Source organism: Eutrigla gurnardus (assembly GCF_963514095.1).
Source record: "Eutrigla gurnardus genome assembly, chromosome: 16".
Lineage (NCBI taxonomy): Eukaryota > Metazoa > Chordata > Actinopteri > Perciformes > Triglidae > Eutrigla > Eutrigla gurnardus.
The window spans coordinates 16,099,415-16,118,533 of NC_139927.1; the positions used below are offsets into that span (position 1 = coordinate 16,099,415).

At 41.4% G+C, this 19,119-nt stretch overlaps 1 pseudogene across 1 annotated transcript; it reads right to left on the reverse strand.

Annotated features, from left to right (window-relative positions):
* Positions 1-16,306: 16,306 nt before the first annotated feature.
* On the reverse strand, positions 16,307-16,861 carry LOC311027331 (gamma-crystallin M2 pseudogene; annotated as a pseudogene). The gene has a single exon. The product of its transcript is annotated as a gamma-crystallin M2 pseudogene (transcript).
* Between the last annotated feature and the right edge of the window lie 2,258 nt (positions 16,862-19,119).

Genomic DNA, 19,119 nt, shown 5'->3' on the forward strand with positions numbered 1-19,119 from the left:
TCTCAACTGACTCAATGATATTTGCTGCTGCAAAGAGTTATGTCCATCCATTTTTAATGTTTTGTTTTCTGTTGCCTTTGCTGAAGATTATTGCCGGATTTTGATCAGGGCAATGTCCAATGTGTAGCACCTGCTGTGAGAGTGAGAGAGGGAGGGAGGAAATATTAAATCATCTGTAACATTAGCCACCGACATACACCGTCAGATACCGTATGTCCAGGTGAAATGTCAGAAAGGTATGAAATAACAGATACTGCCCAAGCCGACATGGGGTCTATTTTAGGTGAGTCATTGTATTTGAATGAATATCTGGATTGTCAGTTAATCTGAACACACAGTAAAAAGCTGTTGCTTTATCACCTGAGGTATCTGGTATGATGGATTTTGCAGTGATACCCCAATCCAGATTTCCTCACACTGGGGACAAACCTTTTTTTTTTTTTTTTTTTTGAGTTTAGCCAAAGAAACTGCGGTAGCTCCCTCCGTAGCATTCCCCGCGCTGTAGATAAGACGTGATGCCGGAGAGCACAATGAGCACATTATGTCCCGTCACGCTCGTAATTCTCTTTGACGGATGGAAGGAAATTCTTCGTTATATGACACACATGCACTGCTAGTCATGCCTGGATTTAATCCCACGTCTGGAGCTACTTTTTCTTTTTTTTCTTCTGTGTGGTTTATGGGAAACAGGTTGAACATGTGCCCCCGTGTGCTAAAGATCATCAGAACTCAGTGAATTGACTGGAATTAAACAGCTAATCTCAATTGGGCTTTTTCATCCTCGATGAGACCTCTTGGACTTCTTACTGTTGTACTCCATCAGGGGATTATTGTGATCCTTCTAGACCGGGAATGTGAGCTCTCCCCCCTCCGTGCTCCAGGGCATATGTACATATTCTCTGTGGAATGCCGGAAAGGCATTGTTGTCTTCTTTTGAAAGGTCTTCCGAGGTCTACGAATGTTATGTTCCCAAGCCCTCTGCATAGTGTAACTCACAGTCCACTAATTGCTGTCGTTGGGAGTTTTCATAGAAAGAATGGCAAGGATGTGGTCACAGTTGCTTGGGATTTGTCTGGAGGGATGAAAGCACCAGTGGGCACGTGAACAATGTTGGAGTTGGACACAAAAGGAGTGGCGATGAATTAGGGACCACTGCTAAATGGCGTGGCTGCTGAGCTGAGAGTCATTCAGTTTGTTCAGGGATAATAGAAGTTGTTGACCTGATTGCGTCAGTTATTATAGTTTGTGGTCGTACTTTTAACACAAGACCAAATGTCACAAAACCAAACTGTCTCGTAATATATGACAAGCCAACACTGACGGTAACTTGGAACAAGATTAACTGCGTTTACATTTTTATCTCCGTAGGCAAAAAAACAGTTTGGTGTTTTACCCCAGATAAACGAGCCACCAAGCCATCTGAGAACGGACCATGCTGGAAAACCAATATCACTGCCTCATAAAAATGCCGGTAGCAAGTCACCTGTTAGCTCTTTACGCAATGGATGCAAGAGTTTTGGGCATCGTGAATCCTGTATACAGAGGTTCTACTGTGGTGTCGGTCTTTATTCAGCCCCATTTAGTTACTTTCAGAATTAAAGATCATGATAAAAAGCCAATAAGTTGATCATGGTAGTGTGAAAAATAGACCCTGATTTCTTTTTTTAAACTTTTATTTTACTTATCCTTTTTATGCAGGGAGACCTTATGATTTGTGATTAGCTTAATTAAGATTCATTGTTTACACAAAAAAAACACCGGTCTTATCTGTGGTGCAATAAAAATATGTTCTTAACAAAATGTGAGGAGACATTATCGGAATAATGAATAATGGTTCGCTATTACTGTATATTTGCCACGATAATCTTGACTCTGGTAGGAAGTCAAGATTCCTGTTGATGAGAGGAGCAGCTTTAAAATAAAAAACATGGATTTTATTAAGAAGTAGGCCACGGGCCGATTCTCTTTTCTTTTTTACATCGCCAATGTTTGGAAGAAGAGGCCCACTGTATGGGAATGTCTTTCCTATTCTGTCTTTGTAAAGAGCCCATGTTCCAGCCTGTAAGCTTCTGGAAAACGAAAGGAACAGAAAAACAAAAATCATGTTTGATAATTATTTATTAATTATTTGTTTAGTATTTTATTACTTTTCTAATTGCTTTGACATTTAATTGCATTCAATACGTAAAATAAATAATTACTCAAAATGTTTTTGTTGGGCTGTGCAAGTACTGAAAGTAAATTCCTCTCACTGAGCTGGCAGTTGGACAGCAGGCTGAAGGGCTTTTGAAGTTCATCATGTTTCATGTGAAAGGAGTACATATTAAAGATTGTTTCATCCATTCGTAAGTATGAATTTGTGCTCACTGAGGGGCTGAGTGCAGTTATTGTTCTATGATGGAGAAGTTTTTGTTCCCCAGGTGGAATAAAGTTTTTGCACACCTTTTCAACATGAATGGTGGTTAAAACAGGTAGAAGACTAAATATCTGCTGATGAAGAGAAGTCAGAATTAGACTGGTATGGTCCTTTAAATTAAATATGCAACATGTGAGTGTTTATAGGCAGCTTGAAGGAGCTTGAATGAGTTATGAAGACTCAACAGTTAGCCTTGTGAACAATCACTGTGTGACCAAGCTGCTAGCACTTCCTGTTTCATGGTTACTGGCTTATTTAAAGTAGGATAGAACGGACGGGACATATTTGAGACCGCAGAGAAGCAGCAAAGATGATGCGCTGGACGATCCTGCCACGCTTATCCCGACCCATATGACTGCAATTCACAATATTAACCCGAAACTTACCAAATATACTTAAACTTTTAAATAATTGAATGACTTTTTGTCATCACAGATGCAACACACCTTTATTTTTGATGAAGTAGGCCTATAACGTCTCGCTACGTTGATAAATGATAAATCAATTAAAAAAAAATGTATGAGTCTGTTTTCTTATTACATGATCCACATGGTATTTTTTATTTTTTTTGTAATTGGGTTCGTTGTGGTTTTTACTTCTCCATGGTGGTGACTTACTAGCCCACTTTATTAAACATGCTTTCATAAAAGATATTTAAATCATCATCTGAAATCTGTGATGCAGCTTTGCTTCAGTTATTTAGTGCTTGTTGCCGTAAGAGAACCCTAATGGATGATGCAAATACTGTATATTTAATAGCCATATTCACACGTCCCCTCCCTTCTATTATCCGAGCTCGCACAGAGCTTACTAAATGGCAGAATGAGTGTTCGTTACATGACGCCCAATGTGTTTGTATCTCAAGGACGTTTTGAATCATGGGCTGCGTGTGAAGGGAAGAGCTGCTTTGTCTCGCAACTGATTTTGTTGCACTGCTCTTTTCTTGTTGAGAATAAAAGGTGTCCAGGTTTCCGTGGTGACGGGGCCTTCACTGGTCACCGTCATCTTGTGTAAATGTGTGATTTCCGTTACAAGTGACGACAGCGCTGGCTGAGAGTCTCTGGCTTGTGCGTCAGCAGCGTCTCCGGAAGAGAAAAAGGCAGCTCATCCATCACCATCAAACACAAAATCCTATTCCAACCAACAAATCTATAGCATTATGGTTTGTTTTTTTCAATGCTGTTTGATTTAGTAGTGTGTTGTTATTTAGTTTGTTGTAACCATGCCAACAGTAGCCTTTTGGCATGATTCTGTCATTCAAATATCCAACGCTATCACCTACTCACCTACAGCCTTCAACAACGTTATGCAAATCACGCCGCCGTAGTGACCGATGACATCGGTTGTTTTGCATGTTTGGTCTTTTTACTGCAAATCAAATGCTATCTTCATCAAGATGGCCCTTTTTCAAAGCATGCCGAGTGTGTCTAAGCATGACTTCTGCCAAACGTTGATGTTGGTTGACTAGTGTTGTTTGACTGTGTTAGTTATTGTGTGATAAATGCCGACTCACCCAGACACAGTGTCCAGTTAGTCTGTTTAATAAACCATTAGCTTCAAACAGCGTCTTGGACGACGCCGTTCCATAAAGAAATCATCTTTTCTTTGCATTCCTATTTTAATATCCAAGGCACAGCAAGACATCGTCATTTCCAATTTGTTCCTGCTGTTTTTCTGCCACCACAATGCTCCTGCACCTGCAGTGACTTGAACGCGACTTCTGCACCTCTCTGCCCACTCTGTCCTTTCAGGCTTTAGAAGTCCGCCGTGGCAGCACTGATGCACTTCTACCAGCTGCTGAGTGACTCTGGTTTTCTCCCATACCAGTAAAGAAGTTAATTATTTCTCCTGTCAAGGTTGTGAATCAGAATGACAATTACTTCACCATGCCAGTCCTCCTGCCTCCACATTTGCATCCAGCACCTCATTAGCATTTCCCTTTGACCGGGTGATGCTCGAAAGGACAGGATCGCAGCTTTTCTCCCCTCGGGGGCTTTTGTCTGTTTGTGGAGGTGCAGAAAGAGTGGCAGGAATTGTTTCCTGCCTTGTCAAAGATTCACCAGGGATTATTATTTTATTTTAGGTTGTTGTCATGAAGGAGACTTCACTTCACTGTCTTTGGTCATAATTCAGCTACCCCTCTTCCCACCAAGGCATTTTGAAGGCCGGTTAGGAGCCCCGTCAGCCAAGCACTAGAACTAGAACTAGGTTTGTGTTGGTCGGAAAGGGGTCTGAAGAGCCCGTCTTTACTGGACAGTACAGGAACAGTATTCGGTATTTCAACCCAGTGCTCACTTTGGTTGTTGTCCCACAGAGGAAACTGATTTCTCACTCTCTTTGATTTCATGGAGGGCATATTTTAATCGCCTCCTGGATAACATTTTTGAAATCCCTTTTCTTCTAATATTTGTTTGGACAACCTGACAATAAGTCAATAATGAAATTCATGTTTTTTTTAAAGTTTCTTTTTATTTTAAACACTCGATTGACTTGATTCATTCTATATTTTATTTGTTTTTGTCTTCATAGTTATTTATTTAAAAAATAATGTTTAGTTTATACATTTTTGACTTCCATGTGAACCATTTTAACTTGCATGCACAATCTGGCATGATGCGAATGACGTAGCCTGGGATTCCCAGGAGTGACCGGAAATGTCAAACTATAAACGGCAAAGTTTATTGAAGAGAAAATCCTGAAAGGAAGAAAAGGTCTCACAGAAGTCACAGCAACAACGCAGTGTTGTTAAAGCCAATATCCCAACATGTCTTTTGGCTGTTTGTGGCTATAAAAGACACAAAAAAAATAATACAAAAAAACAGACTGCCATAACATGTCACAAGATGAAGCCAGAGAAAAATTACATTTCCAAATCCCAAAAGTGAAAAATTCTATCCTATCCTATGTCTATCCAGTTATGTGTGACTCGGTATTCCCCACCCCTAGCCTCCTCCCTCTCTCCCCCCTCCCACCACCTCATACCCCCCCCCAGTAACTTGTGCCTCAGCCTGCTCTGGAGAATCCCGCTGACCTAGATTCAGCCATAGTTTACTGCCGGCTCTAGCCTGGGCTGTTTGCACTCGGCTGCCAGCGCCAAATCCACACGGCGCTCGCACATCGGCACCCTGACCCACATTTCCATGGCAACAGCTCCACAATGCCCAGACGATGCAGTGGCGGCGGCTGGTGAAGGGGAAAGAAGCGTAAGGCTCCCTGACCTGCAGAGGAGTGAATGGTTTTTATTGGTTTTGCTTCCCCTCACCCCCTTCACTCTCTCTCCCCATTCCCTGCCCTGCAGGTCGATGAGTGGATTACCAACCACACATATGATCATGTAATGTCTCCTTTCCCCAGTCTGGAGGTGGACTTTTCATCTGCCAGTGATGGAAGTAATTCCTCTTTTCTGTGTCTCCTTTAAGCCACACTGGTGATGACTCCCGTTGCTCCTCCCATCCTGTGCCATATGCTCCCATAATTCACTGCCACAACCCACGTGTTGAGTTGCTCTGTCAGTGGTCTTTTTTTTTTGTTGCCCTTTCTCCATCTTCTTTTGTTGATGTTCAAGCCAAACCTGCACTCAGGATTATCACATATTAAAAACCAGGTCCAAATGTTTCAGTTTGATATCTCACTGGAAGTGATTGAGATATTTATTCAGAGGTAGCAAACGACGATGGTAACAGGTTTTGCTGCTTGCTACAGCAGTTTTTCGACCGCTCACACAAAGGGAAGCGGGCAGTTTGGGTTCAGCTCGCATTGCAAAGTTGGCCCGCATCAGTGTCCTTGTCTGCTGCCAGCAGAACCGCCTGGAATAAGACTGGCCCCGCTCGATTTTATCACAATAACACACTGTCACTTCACATTTACGCTGGGTGAAACCTACCCTGCCAACTGCCACCACTCGGCTCAGATAACACCAGCGACAATCAGCGCTCTGTCTGTCTGTCTCTGGGTACCTGCTGCAACAGTTTGTAACATGCCTAATAGCACCAAGGTGGCTGCCAGGCAGACTCCCAGGACAGACACATCCCACCCTGTCCCCATGTGTCAAAGCCCATTTTCAGTACACCATAGAAACCAGATGCCTAGTTGCTGTGGCAGCTAATAGTTTGACAGTCTGTTTGCTACAAGTGCAGCTCATAGACTATAAGAATTGGTTTGTGGACTTCGGGTTTGAAACCTTGAGTTTGGCATTTTGTCCGTCGACATCTTGGAATTTCTGCAACCAGAGAAGGAAGTGACCATATTTGGACAGTGGAGAAGCGACGGGTGGATCTGATGAACACAAGCGGCACCCCGAGCAGCAACCTTACTAGATTTGGATCCATTTGGATTCTGGTGTGAAGCTGTATTTAAAAAGACTTGAAACTAGAGATTGAGACCATAAACTCATGTTTACAATGTTTATTGTGATAATAAATCAAGTGAGAAGTAGGTTAATTTTCTCATAGACTTTCATGTAATTGGACTTCTATTTGCAACCAGAGGAGTTGCCCACTGATGGCCAGTAGAGAGAATGCGGGTTTAAGACACTTTGACTTTGGCTCCACTTTTCAGAACCGGAGGTTTCCGCTTGGTGCAGATACAAGTGTAATATGTGATGTTGGATCCCACTTTACTTAAACTCATCTTCTCAGTTGTGTCAAACTGAAGCAGGATGACAAATAAATTCATGTTTCCTAGTAAACTAATTGAGTTGATTGCATCATCCAACCTGGTACCATGTTCCAATCCAGGGTTTTCTAAAGATGGGTTGAAATGATAAGCCTGTAACCTGAGCCTGAGTTCTGATTTACACTTTATTTAACGTGTCTCATATCTAGATGCTGTTTAGTACAGCCCTGCATTAAAACAGAGGGGTCTTCTTTTGTGAGGGGGTTGTTGATGAATATATTGATGAAATATGAGACAGGAAGTCCAAACTGGCCCCATTCAAAGGAATGGGAGGGCAGGTTTGATTGATGGATGGACGCCATGCTGTTATTGGTTGAAACTGGTTGGTTCTAGCTTACATAAGCACGCACAATGGTTGGATTTTGATATAAAAAATAGAAAGTTGGACCGTATGACCAAGGATGAACTTGTCCTGGGTCTTGAGTTGTTGCATTCATGATCTGACAAATTGCCGAAACTGTACTGTCACAGGACAGCTCTAATGTTACAGCTAACTTCTTACTCACGTCACATGCTCCAGCGTCAGTCTTGGACGTGTTGTGGATGGCGTCGTGGATACTAACAATGCACTATGTTCCACTTCATGACACTATGATGCGTTGAGATTGCAGCTAAATCTTGCTTCTTGGATGGCTCCCGCTGTCTCATGGCGTATCAAGAAAGTCCCAAATCAAAAAGGTTCCTTTGTGCTAATCTCATATTGTGGTACCCACCAATTGCAGCCATAAAGAGCCGTTAATGTGACGGTTAATGTGATCCTATCTGCTTGTACCGGCTGACAACAGAAGTGCAGCTGTTTGCTTCATTCAATGTGTGAAACAAGATTCTTCGCACTCTTGTAATGGTGAATTCTTTCATCCCTTTAACAGTTCACAGCTGTTTTTTTTGACATGACAAGTTTACGAGGGGAATCACAATGAGTCAATATGAGAGACCCCCACTGCACGCACGCACACACACACACACACACACACACACACTCCGTGCTTGGCCTTAGGATCATTAGTCTGATATTCAATCTGAGCCACCCTTCTCTGCTCTAAACACGCTTTTCCAGTTCCTCAGCCTTCCATGGCAACCAGAGAAATAAAGGTCTGCAAAATAAAAACTCCACAAGCCATAATGTGTTGAGTACAAATCTCCCCCCATGAGTGTAACTAAATACCTTTAGTTGTGTCAGAAACCCAATAGGGAGGTCGTACCGACTCCATTTTCAGTTCAACCTGTGAAACTGATCCTCAAGACTTAATTTTAGCCCCGAGGCCCCAAATAATGTCTTGTAACATTTTTGTTGGCTTTCACAAGTGAAAGGAACATTTTTGTTTGATGAACTTAGGAATGCAAGAAGTCGACCTATTAAGGACTCATGGAGGATTTATTGTAATTCTGCAGCACAGGATTGTACAGCAAAATGCAGTTGTAACCTGATCCATTTATGCTACACATTTGTAACCATAACAAAACTATAGGGTGGTGCATTTTTTTGCGGTTGCACCAAGATGAATGTAAACAGCAGCAACAAAAAAACTGGTGTATTGCCTGGGCAGATCACATGGCCGGCTTCTGCTTTGAACACGTTTGAGCACCAAGCATCATTGATGCAAACAGAGACCTCCTGTGCTCTGCCCTGCGGTCCACCCATCAAGTGCTGCTTGATCCATGCTGCCACCATGGAGCCATTGCCATTAGTCCTGTGAAGCCAATGCTAAAGTGCCTTAACATGTCATTCTCTCTGCTGGCCATCAGGGGGCGACTCCTTTGGTTGTTAAAAAAGTCAGATTTCATGGAAGTCCAAGAGACTTTTCACTTGTCCCAGCAAACATTGTAAACATGAGTTTATGGTCTCAATCTCTAGTTTCAAGTCTTCTTCAATCCAGCATGATGTTCATTTAGTACATTATGGTCCATTTAGAGTCAAATAGACCATAACGCTGGGTATGCTTTAGGGCGGGGCTACCTTGTGATTGACAGGTCGCTACAACGCTACCAATACAGTTAGCCACGAAAGTTGACCTTGAATTATGAAGCTAACTTTGTTAACAGCTTCACGCCAAAATCCAGATGGATCCAGATCAAGCAAGTTTGCCACTCTGCTCCTTGTGTTCATCAGATCCACCCGTCGTCCTCCGCAGCCAAATTGCCAAACTTGAAAACCGTAGTCCACAAACCAATGGGCGACGTCACGTAACTCCCATCCCGACTCTCCTCCCTCTATGAAGATGTCGTGGGTGGACGAGTGCTTCTCTGTTCCACGCCTGACACGCTCCAGTAGTGAAGAGTGTCCAACAGGGCAAGAAGGCCGGATTGTCGAAATCTGTCTGTGATTGTATCACTGCTCATGTTTCTGACCCATGTTGTCGCTACATTAACAGCCAGTAACATGGTGAATACCATGTTGTTATCACCAGGCACGATTGTCAAAACTATTAACTACTGGCAGGGGGGGGTTATACTTTGAAGCAGCATTCCCCTTCCTCAGCTTTTTCCCTTCTAATTCTCTCCTCTGCGTATTAGTGAGGACTTTCAGTGGTAGTCTGATCCCCCCCAAAGCCCCCCACCAGCCCCCCAGTTCCCAGCACCTCCAACCCTTACAATAAATCCGGACTTGCCAATTGTAGTCCAGCTGTTGGGTACGAGTTGTGCCACGGTCGCAGACTGATGTGTGAGTTGATGTGAGCACAGGCTGGGGGCCCAACTCGCTGCTCCCTCACACAATGAACCACCCAGAAGCCCCTTAAGTGTCTAATCCTTTCCCACCATTGTCCACATATTCCTCGTACGAGTGGTTGCCGGCGCTGTAGTCGAGTTGTGTTGACCACTCTGCTTTGGTTTGCCTAGTTGTGCTGTTTATGCCTAAGAAGAGCTGGCATCCTTCACCTCATGCTGTTGTTGAAACGGTAGAGCCTTGTCTTGATTTGACTCACAAAAGGATCTTGAATAGCGCTCCTCCCCTGCCAGACTCTGCTCTCTTTTTAACAGGTTTTTGACTAACCTTGGTTCCCCTGTTGCCAGCTCCCGGACATCCAAAACAACTCAAATGTTGCCCGCAGCCTCGTTAAACCTTCTCAATAACTCTGCTCGCTCTGCTCTTTGCCAAGTTGCTACTCTGTATTCGCCGACCTGTGTCACTGTGCAAATTAACCGGCTTAGATAGACAATGATGAGCTCATTGTTTGCTTTGGGATTAGCCTGCACACATCTTTTTCCGAATGGATGATTTTGACTGAACAGGAGCTTGTCACATTGGATCACCGCCCAAGATCACAGAAGGCAGCATTAAAACATTGAACAGAGTTATTTTCAGCACAATCCATGAATTATTTCTGCAGCTGTCCGACTTCTTCCTTTTTTTAATCATCACAGATTTTTAATTGAATATCCCATATTATAAAATGTTTTCTCTTTATATAAACAGACCATTTTTGAACATCATACCATTTTTGGATCAATTTCTATAGCAAAGAACTTTTTTTTTTATTGGTGCAAAATAACAAAAAACAAAGGACGATTGGCTGGAGTCAAGAAGACATACAAACACTAGGATACGAAGACCGGTAGAGTACACTACTTACTAGGCATGGGATGATATGAAAATGTCATGTCACGAATATCCTGCCAAAATAATTGCAATACACAATTTTATCCAGATAATCGTCAAAATTTGATAAAAACACACTGGTATCATAAAACACACTGGTATCATAAAACATTTAGTGAAGGAACATATTTTGTTTTTTTAGTGACATTTTAATGAGAAACAATCAAATTAAATAAGGTGATCAAAAATCATAATGTGTCCCTTCATAAGTAAAGGATAAATACACTCTTTTAAAATGTAATTTTGTATCCTGTATGTTTCAAATCAGGCTCTATTTTTTACTGTTAGAAATTTTCCTGTAAAAAAACAGTAAAGAACTGGCAGCTGGGTTGCCATTATGTTACTGTAAAATTAACATATTTTTGCTGTCACTGAAAGTTACAGCTTTAAACTGTAAATAAAAATAACAGTGTGAACTGTAAAAAAAAAAACAGTAATGAACTGGCAGCTGGGTTGCCATTATGTTTCTGTAAAATCTACATATTTTTACTGTTACTCAATTTACAGTTTTGTCCTGTAAATGAAAAACACAGTGTAAACTGATATTTAAAATTACTTTCACTGTGTTTTACAATTAAATGACTATTTAGTTATTTATACGTTTCAATAATCTATTAAAAAAATATGATTGCACACAGTTAAAGGCACTTTTGTGAAGAAAAACATATTACATGTGACTGACTTTAGGTTTCACAAAATCTCTGTTTGAACCCACAAGCACGGAAGGCAAACCATAATAAATTAACCTACTGATATTTCAATCCTGTGATTAAAATGTAAGACAAAAAGCAGCTTCTTATTGCACTTTACTTTTATTTGAATGTAAAGATTACATGTAAAAACTTGCTGAACAAATTGCATGTTAAAAACAGTATTACATGTTAAAATGACATGTTAAAAACAGTATTACCAACATATACATATTAACAGTATTACAAACATATACAGTACTGTAAGTGTTGAAGTCCAAGAACATCGGCAGGAGAGTTACGGCTCACTTGAAGACACCAGGTTTCTCAATCCAGCCTGCAAGTAACCGTGTGCGTGTTTTTTTTGCCTGTGTGTGCCTGTGTGTGTGTGTGTGTGTGAGAGGTAGAGAGAGAGAGAGATCAGCTCTAAAATAACTTATAACTTCTTGCATACAAAATTAACATTTCTGCCCCTCATTCCCCCCATCCTGATAAAAAAAATGTCCCAAGCCATGAACTAACACCTCAGCAAACCATAACATTCCAACCTTAAACATCCTCCTGGTACCTTTAATATCAAATTGTGTTGCTTGCATATGCAGTGGTGTAAACATACCAAGTAGTATCAGACGAGGAGTTTCAGGTATGTTGATGGTCCTCTCAATGTCAGCTGTAGTGGCAGATCCCTAGGACATAGAAATTGAATTACAAATTGTGTTGTTATAAGATGAGTCATTGTATGACATAGTATATGTATATACAAAAAGAAAACATACATCTGCAAGTAGGATCAGATCTGTAATGTTCTGGGAAAACTGAGCCATCAGAAGCTGGAGGACACAATATGACAGCTCAACATCTTCACAGAGAGAGAGAACTTCCTCATTACAAATTACAAGAGGTCCCCAGGTAATACTTATCTCATGCGAATAGAGTAAATTACATAGACGGTAAAATGTTTACACAAACTATCATAAAGTTTCATTAATTCGCTGGCAAAATGCAGCGGTCAACAAACGTTAACTTTGTAGAAATTAAAATGTGCTCCTTGTGTTGTTTGACTATCAGCTTTGAAAATGTAGCTAGCTGCTAACCAAACTCATTCTAGCATGTGCATATGCTGTAATCATCAACGCTAACAAAACTAATCAAAACTAATCAAATCAAACAATAATATAATATGTAATAAAGAACAATCAAATAAAGTTGCTACTCACCAAATAATTAGTAAGATGGAGATGGATCAGGAATAGCAGGTAACTAGCTTCACATGTGCAGCTCAGGCAATGCTCTTCCCAGAATGCCAAAAATAATGCATGATACTGTTATCTAATACACTTTAACGGTAAAGTGCTGTATAATAGGAATACATTAGTTTCGTTTAAGAAACAGTAAATGAGCTGTAATTTCACTAATTTTCTGTAATATTAACAGTAAAGCACTGTTTATTAAAAAACACCTTACTACTGTTGAAATTATGCCGTAAATTTACAGAAATTATTTACAGTGTACTCATGACTGTATTTACGATTATTTTCACCACAATCAACGTATTGCGATCCACGATAAAATCTGCCCCATCCCTACTAACAAAACAAATATAAAAAAATCTACATGTATGTATATAATGTTTTATATTGTGGTACGTATAATGTGTGTGTGTGTGTGTGTGTATATATATATATATATTATAATTATTATAATAATTTAACAATGATCTTGTTAATAAAAACAAATACATTATGAATAATAATTACAATAATCAGATCAATAAATAGATGATATGAAAGTAATAGCTTTGAATTTTTTATAATAACTATCTATGATAAATGATTCTTTTCATCCCCAGTTGAAGCCCTTGAGGTCGTCGGCTTGTAGCTGCCACGCTAACACGACCTCTCCCTACCAGGTCTACGTGCCAGACTTGGTCTCGGCTTCTGTTGAGTATGAAAAGTGAGAGGGGGGCAATAAATCAATTGAAGAGCTTCTTGAGCCAGTCGTATTGGCTCCAGCATTGTAAAGTTTTGTCCCGCACCATCACTGCCTTCAGTGGTGCAAAGATAATGTGAGGAGGCATTTGGCAGATGGTTGCCTTCTCTTCATGAAAGGATGTGAATTGGGATATTTTGCCCCTTTTCCCTTTCTCTGCCTGTGATCTCTCCACAAGCTACCCAAGGCCCAGCATGAAGCAAGGGACACATGAGATGCAGCAGAAAGTCCTCTTAAGGTGTGTGTTGTTGGTTGGACTCCCATGTGTCCCTGCTCCCCTGCTGTGGACTGTGAACAGGACGAAGTTTTCTTTGCGTCTTTGTCCTTTCACTGTTTGGGAGTAGCTACTGAAGGTGTCTCAGCTTTGAAAAGTCAGTATTGCACAGCATGATGGAAGAGAAGACTGATTTGAGCCAACATAGAGCTCATTCTTCATCTTGTAAAGATCCCAGTTACAGGATTCAAGGGCCCTGAAGAACTCGGTTCTGGTTTCAAAGGGACTAATGCTCCACCACTAGTTTAAAACGTATATATGAAAGCAGCATGCAGACCAGAGCCATCTGACCATCAACAATAATGTCCATTAAGAAAACGTCTTGTTGCCTTCACTCTTGATCATAAATCAATGGCAAACATAACTTGCTGATTATTTTCTTGACACAGTGACTCACTGAAATAACTCATCACATCCTCAGCATACACATTGTGAATATAAAATACAACGTGAGAGGTTTACATTGGTTTTTTTTTTTTTAAATGAGCTGATCTCGAGTTTGACAGAAGAGTGTGAAGAAGTGACACTTATGTGTTGCGGTGCATCAATATCAACTGTCAAGCAGTGACTCGTTTTCTAATTTCTGCCACTTTGGATTTAATCTTATAAATAAGCTATCAAGACGATTGTGACACTCAATTAATTGTATGTATTCTTGCCCTATTGTGAACTTAACCGATTTAGATGTAGATTGTATGAATACAGTAGTAGAGCTGAAATGCTGCCCCGTGTTTATTTGGAGCAGGTGGCCAGGTACTACACATTGCACCTTTTTTAAACTTTTCTTATATAGTTGTGTATGATGGCAAGATTAGCATTTTCAGGTTTTTGGTCATCTGACGAATGCAGGTTGGATATTCGCTGTCCTTTTAGCTCTGTTTTGGTCACCACCGACTCCTAAGGAAAATATGCATTTGGCATGATAGGTCAAGAAAAACAGCAGACTTGGTGATTGTTTGCATTCATCACTATGGCTGGCCCCGGTCACATTACACATAGTAGCCTCAGCAGGTGTTAATGCCAACATATGAATTAGTGCAGCTTTACGTTTTGTCTTTTTTTGCACTGGTGTTGATGAGAGAAGACAATAAAATACCCAGATGAAAAATAAAGAGAACCAGCCAATCGGATGGCTCTCTCATGACGGGGCTCAAAGGACCGTGATGACAAGTGTCCGCTGATGACCTTTTCCCACAGCTAACAGCACTGCTAGTGGCTGCTTCTAACGGGGCGTTTTTGTTTTACAACTTTAACATCTCAATAAGCTAATTGTGAACCGAATCCTTTGGTCCTTCAGTCGGTTACTGGGATGGGGACTTAGGCTGTTAGAGTCACAAATCCCTTAGTCATAGCTACTAATATGTAGCTAATGTGATTATTGTACCACGGCTATGAAAAACTGGGCAGTGCCCCATAGGAGCCTTTGACTGCCTGCCTGTATGAAGCTGTCATTTGTTCAGATCTGCTCTAATTGGTGCTGACGGGGAGGGAGGAGGGCTGTTCCACCTGCTAATGTGAGAGAGAGAGCAGACGAGGTCAAAGGAAGCAGACGCACCTTTGACCTGGAACATACACAGAGACATTATTGGTTAAAGCAGAACTGCATGGCTGCTGAGCTTTCCGGTGTGATCTGTTGAAGTGATATAGTTGCTCTGTAGTCTCTAACCTTCCTGTCTGACAGAGAGAGCTCTTCACTGCCTCTCAAGGCATCGAGGTCTGTCTGATTGGTAGATTTGATAAGGGGTGATGGGCAAAACACCTACCTATCTGGACTCAGCCTGTATTAATAGCACATGCCTGTTGAAGTCAGTGTTTTGCATGCCAAGACGCAAATCAACACAAATTCAGCGTTGAGATGGTCCTCCTGACATCACTGAGTCATAAAGGGAATATTGTCTCCTGTGTCTGTGGTCCAGAGACCGGACCAGACTATGTGGAGAAAACGCTGTGTCACAAATAAAACACTGTGTTTCTGTGGAAAGTAGTCTGCAGGTTATTTAAGGAGAAGAAGAAAAAGTGTGACGGTTAATGACCAGCGTGTAGCAGTAGTAACAGACTTATATTATAAATATATATTTTTAAGCTTAAGGACAGAAGCAGCCTCTGTTTAGCTACAAGCTTTTCTTGTTTTGAACATTTGCTGCAGTTTCGTACGATCAGGACGTAAAATGTTGTCCAAATGTCGCCACTGTTTTTTTCAACATCACAATAGAATTTTTTTAATATAATATAAACAATCAGCATTTTCATACAGATATGCCTATGAGGAATAATTTAGTTGACTTTAACGTGCTGTATTTTGTTACCCTTGATAAGAAATTGTGTTTTATTATCCAACATGTGTGGGTATGTATGTTTGACTTTAAAAAATGTAGAAAGAAGATGGAAAAGAATCAACTCCAGCATAATTGTTTTTTTTATAACAAAGCAGAATTTATTTGGGATCTTTATCAGACAGACGTTGGTCAAACACATCTCTGTGCAGGTCAGTTGTTGTCAATCTTTCTCATTTATCTGCTGCAGGGAGCTTCATTGCTTGGCACACTCTCTCTCTCCATTTCCAATCTTCCTCGACACTTTCATCTGTCCGGTAAAGGGTCACAAAGAGTCAACAACCGGTGTGTGTTGCATCAGAAAAGTTGCTTTGTCTAGCGCCGGGTCGTCGTCTAGTAGCAGGAATCCATGATGCGCTTCATGCTCATGAACCTCATGCCGGACATGCCCATGCTGCTGAAGTTCCTGTACTCGCCGGGCCTCATGTACATCATCCTGCCTCTGAAATGGGGCTCCTCGTACATCAGCCACTGGCCCTCCATCACGTTGCAGGACATGAAGTGGGACATGCTGTGGCGCTCCATGACGTTGTCGCAGTCGTCCATCAGCTCGTGCATCTGACCCTGGAAGTTGTCCCTCTCGTAGATCCTCATCCTGTAGGAACCCCTGTGCATGGGGATCATGCGGCAGGACCTGATGCAGTCACTCATGCCCATCATGCTCATGTAGTCGGAGTACTCGCCCCTCCTCATGAAGTACTGGTTTCCCATGAAGTTGGTGCGGTCGTAGACCATGAAGCAGCCCCTCTCCACCCTGCAGGAGTGGCACCTGTTCAGGTAGGAGGACATGTCGGGGCAGTCGCTCATGCACTCGTAGGAGCGGCCCTGGAAGTTCCTCTCCTCGTAGAAGACGATCTTGGTCATCATGTTCATGTTGCTGGAGGTCATCTTTGCTGCTGGTGGTGGTGGTGCTGCACTTGGAGCTGAACTGCTTGTCTACCTGTTGGAAACCTTCGTTTTTATAGCCGGCAAGCAGAGGTCCCCTTTTTGTGAAAACAGCCTGAGCCAGCAACATACCATAGAAGCCTATAGAGCACTGGTGGTTGTCCACATTTACAGCCTTACCCCAAAAGAATTAACCAATACAGTCAGACAAAACCTTTTTTTTTCAAAGGGTTAACACACGAAACAATAGCAGCTTTGTGACACCAGCAAAGGCTCGCATCACCGCGGGCACAAAACCATCCTTAGCTTTGAGTTTTTGCTTTGTACAGGCGTCTCATTCTTAACAGTTTGTCAGCTCATCTGTTCTCACCACTAACAAAAAACTAATCTTATTTATAATCATTTATTGAATATTTCACTAAAATGACTGCTAATTTGTCAGGGTTTTCTATTAATCTAGTGGTTGTTTCCACATGTAATTACATACTGACAGCGTCATTTATAATTTCATTACATTAGATACATTGAAATTGGTTCGTCGCAGGGTTATTGAACTATTATTTGTCACAATAATGTCTCTTTTAAATTAAAAATGAGGTTGACAGAATGTTGCAGATTATAAAACATTCAGCTACAGCATTTACAACAGTTTTCATGGACTGATTTAGAGGAAGGCAGAAGGAAGTTGAGGTGGAAACTAATGTACAAGGGAATGTTGTACACTGGAATTTGGCAGCAACGAAACTAGAGGGCAATATCTGAATTCTGAAGCCAAAAAGCCCGTCTGTCCACTTCCTGTTCCACGTTTCCTCTTGTGACCTTCTATGTCACTTTAAATTAGAGGTAAAAATGATAGTATGGATGTAGAGCCCTATGAAATCTCTTTATATATTTTCCCAAATTCCATGTTTTCAAAATGCTATGTTTAACAATTTAGGAGATTTTTTTCATCGGATAGTGTCTAATCATTGTAGATCAATCAAATTTAAAAACTCAAGAAGAAAATATCCATCCATCCATCGATCCATTGTCTACCGCTTATCCTGTATTCAGGGTCACGGGGGGCTGGAGCCGATCCCAGCTGTTATTGGGTGAAGGCAGGGTTCACCCTGGACAGGACACCAGAGACAGACAACCATTCACACTCACATTCACACCTACGGGCAATTTAGAGTCACCGCATGTCTTTAGACTGTGGGAGGAAGCCGGAGAACCCGGAGAGAACCCACACTGACACGGGGAGAACATGCAAACTCCACACAGAAGGAACCCGACCCGGGAATCAAACCCAGGACTAGGGCTGAACGATTTTGGGAAAAGATCTAATTGCAATTTTTCTGACAGATATTGCGATTTCGATTTGATTCACGATTTCCTTCAAATCAAGCTTCAGTGCAATATTCACAATGTACAGTAACATTAAAACATTGAATGCTATTACTCTAATGCAAGGACTAAAGTTAAAAATTGCTTCCAAATGAATTTATTAACAAGAAACATGCATGTTCATTCTTTAAAGTCCTTGACCAATGGCAGTTATTACAAATGAACTAAAAGAGCCATCTTTGACTGTCTTAAAATGTGCAAAAATCCTTAACTGTAATAATTTAATTGTAAATCAAATACAAAAACTGTTATTGAAATAAAATGACCCTTCTAAAAAATATGTCAGACATTAAAATAGGTGGGTCATTCATTTATGGCTTACCACTTTTTCTTTACACTCCGCGTATAGCTGTGGGACGGCAACCTGTTAGAAGTCGGTGCGGGAGGGAATCGTATATCTGTCCAGCGTGCGGAGGAGGTTTTTAAATCCGTCTTTCCGGTGTCTTCCGCTGCTCTTATCGTACGGAGTTACACCGGCAAAAGATGCTGTAATTGTAGTCTGTTTGCTACAGGGGGCCTGATCATAGTCACCGGACTTTTTACCGGACTTTTTCGTCATGCACGCGTCATGCAAATGTCTGTGGTGATTTTTCAAGTGCCGGTGTTGTGCCGTAATCAGCAGCCCTGCCGTGAAATGCACCCTCTCGCGGGAGATTATATCACCGTATATTGGTTGTGTTTCCGCTGGATGTTGCAACTTTAGCGCCACAGGTTTTGCACAGTACCCGTTTCTGGTGCACGTCTGCAGCCTCAAACCCGAAATACTCCCAAATCATGGACGTGCTGTTTTTCTTGGCGATTAAATCCCCTAACTCCGCTTCTGGTCCAGTTGAAGTAATTTCTGACTAATTACAAGTACGGAGCAGGTTAATACT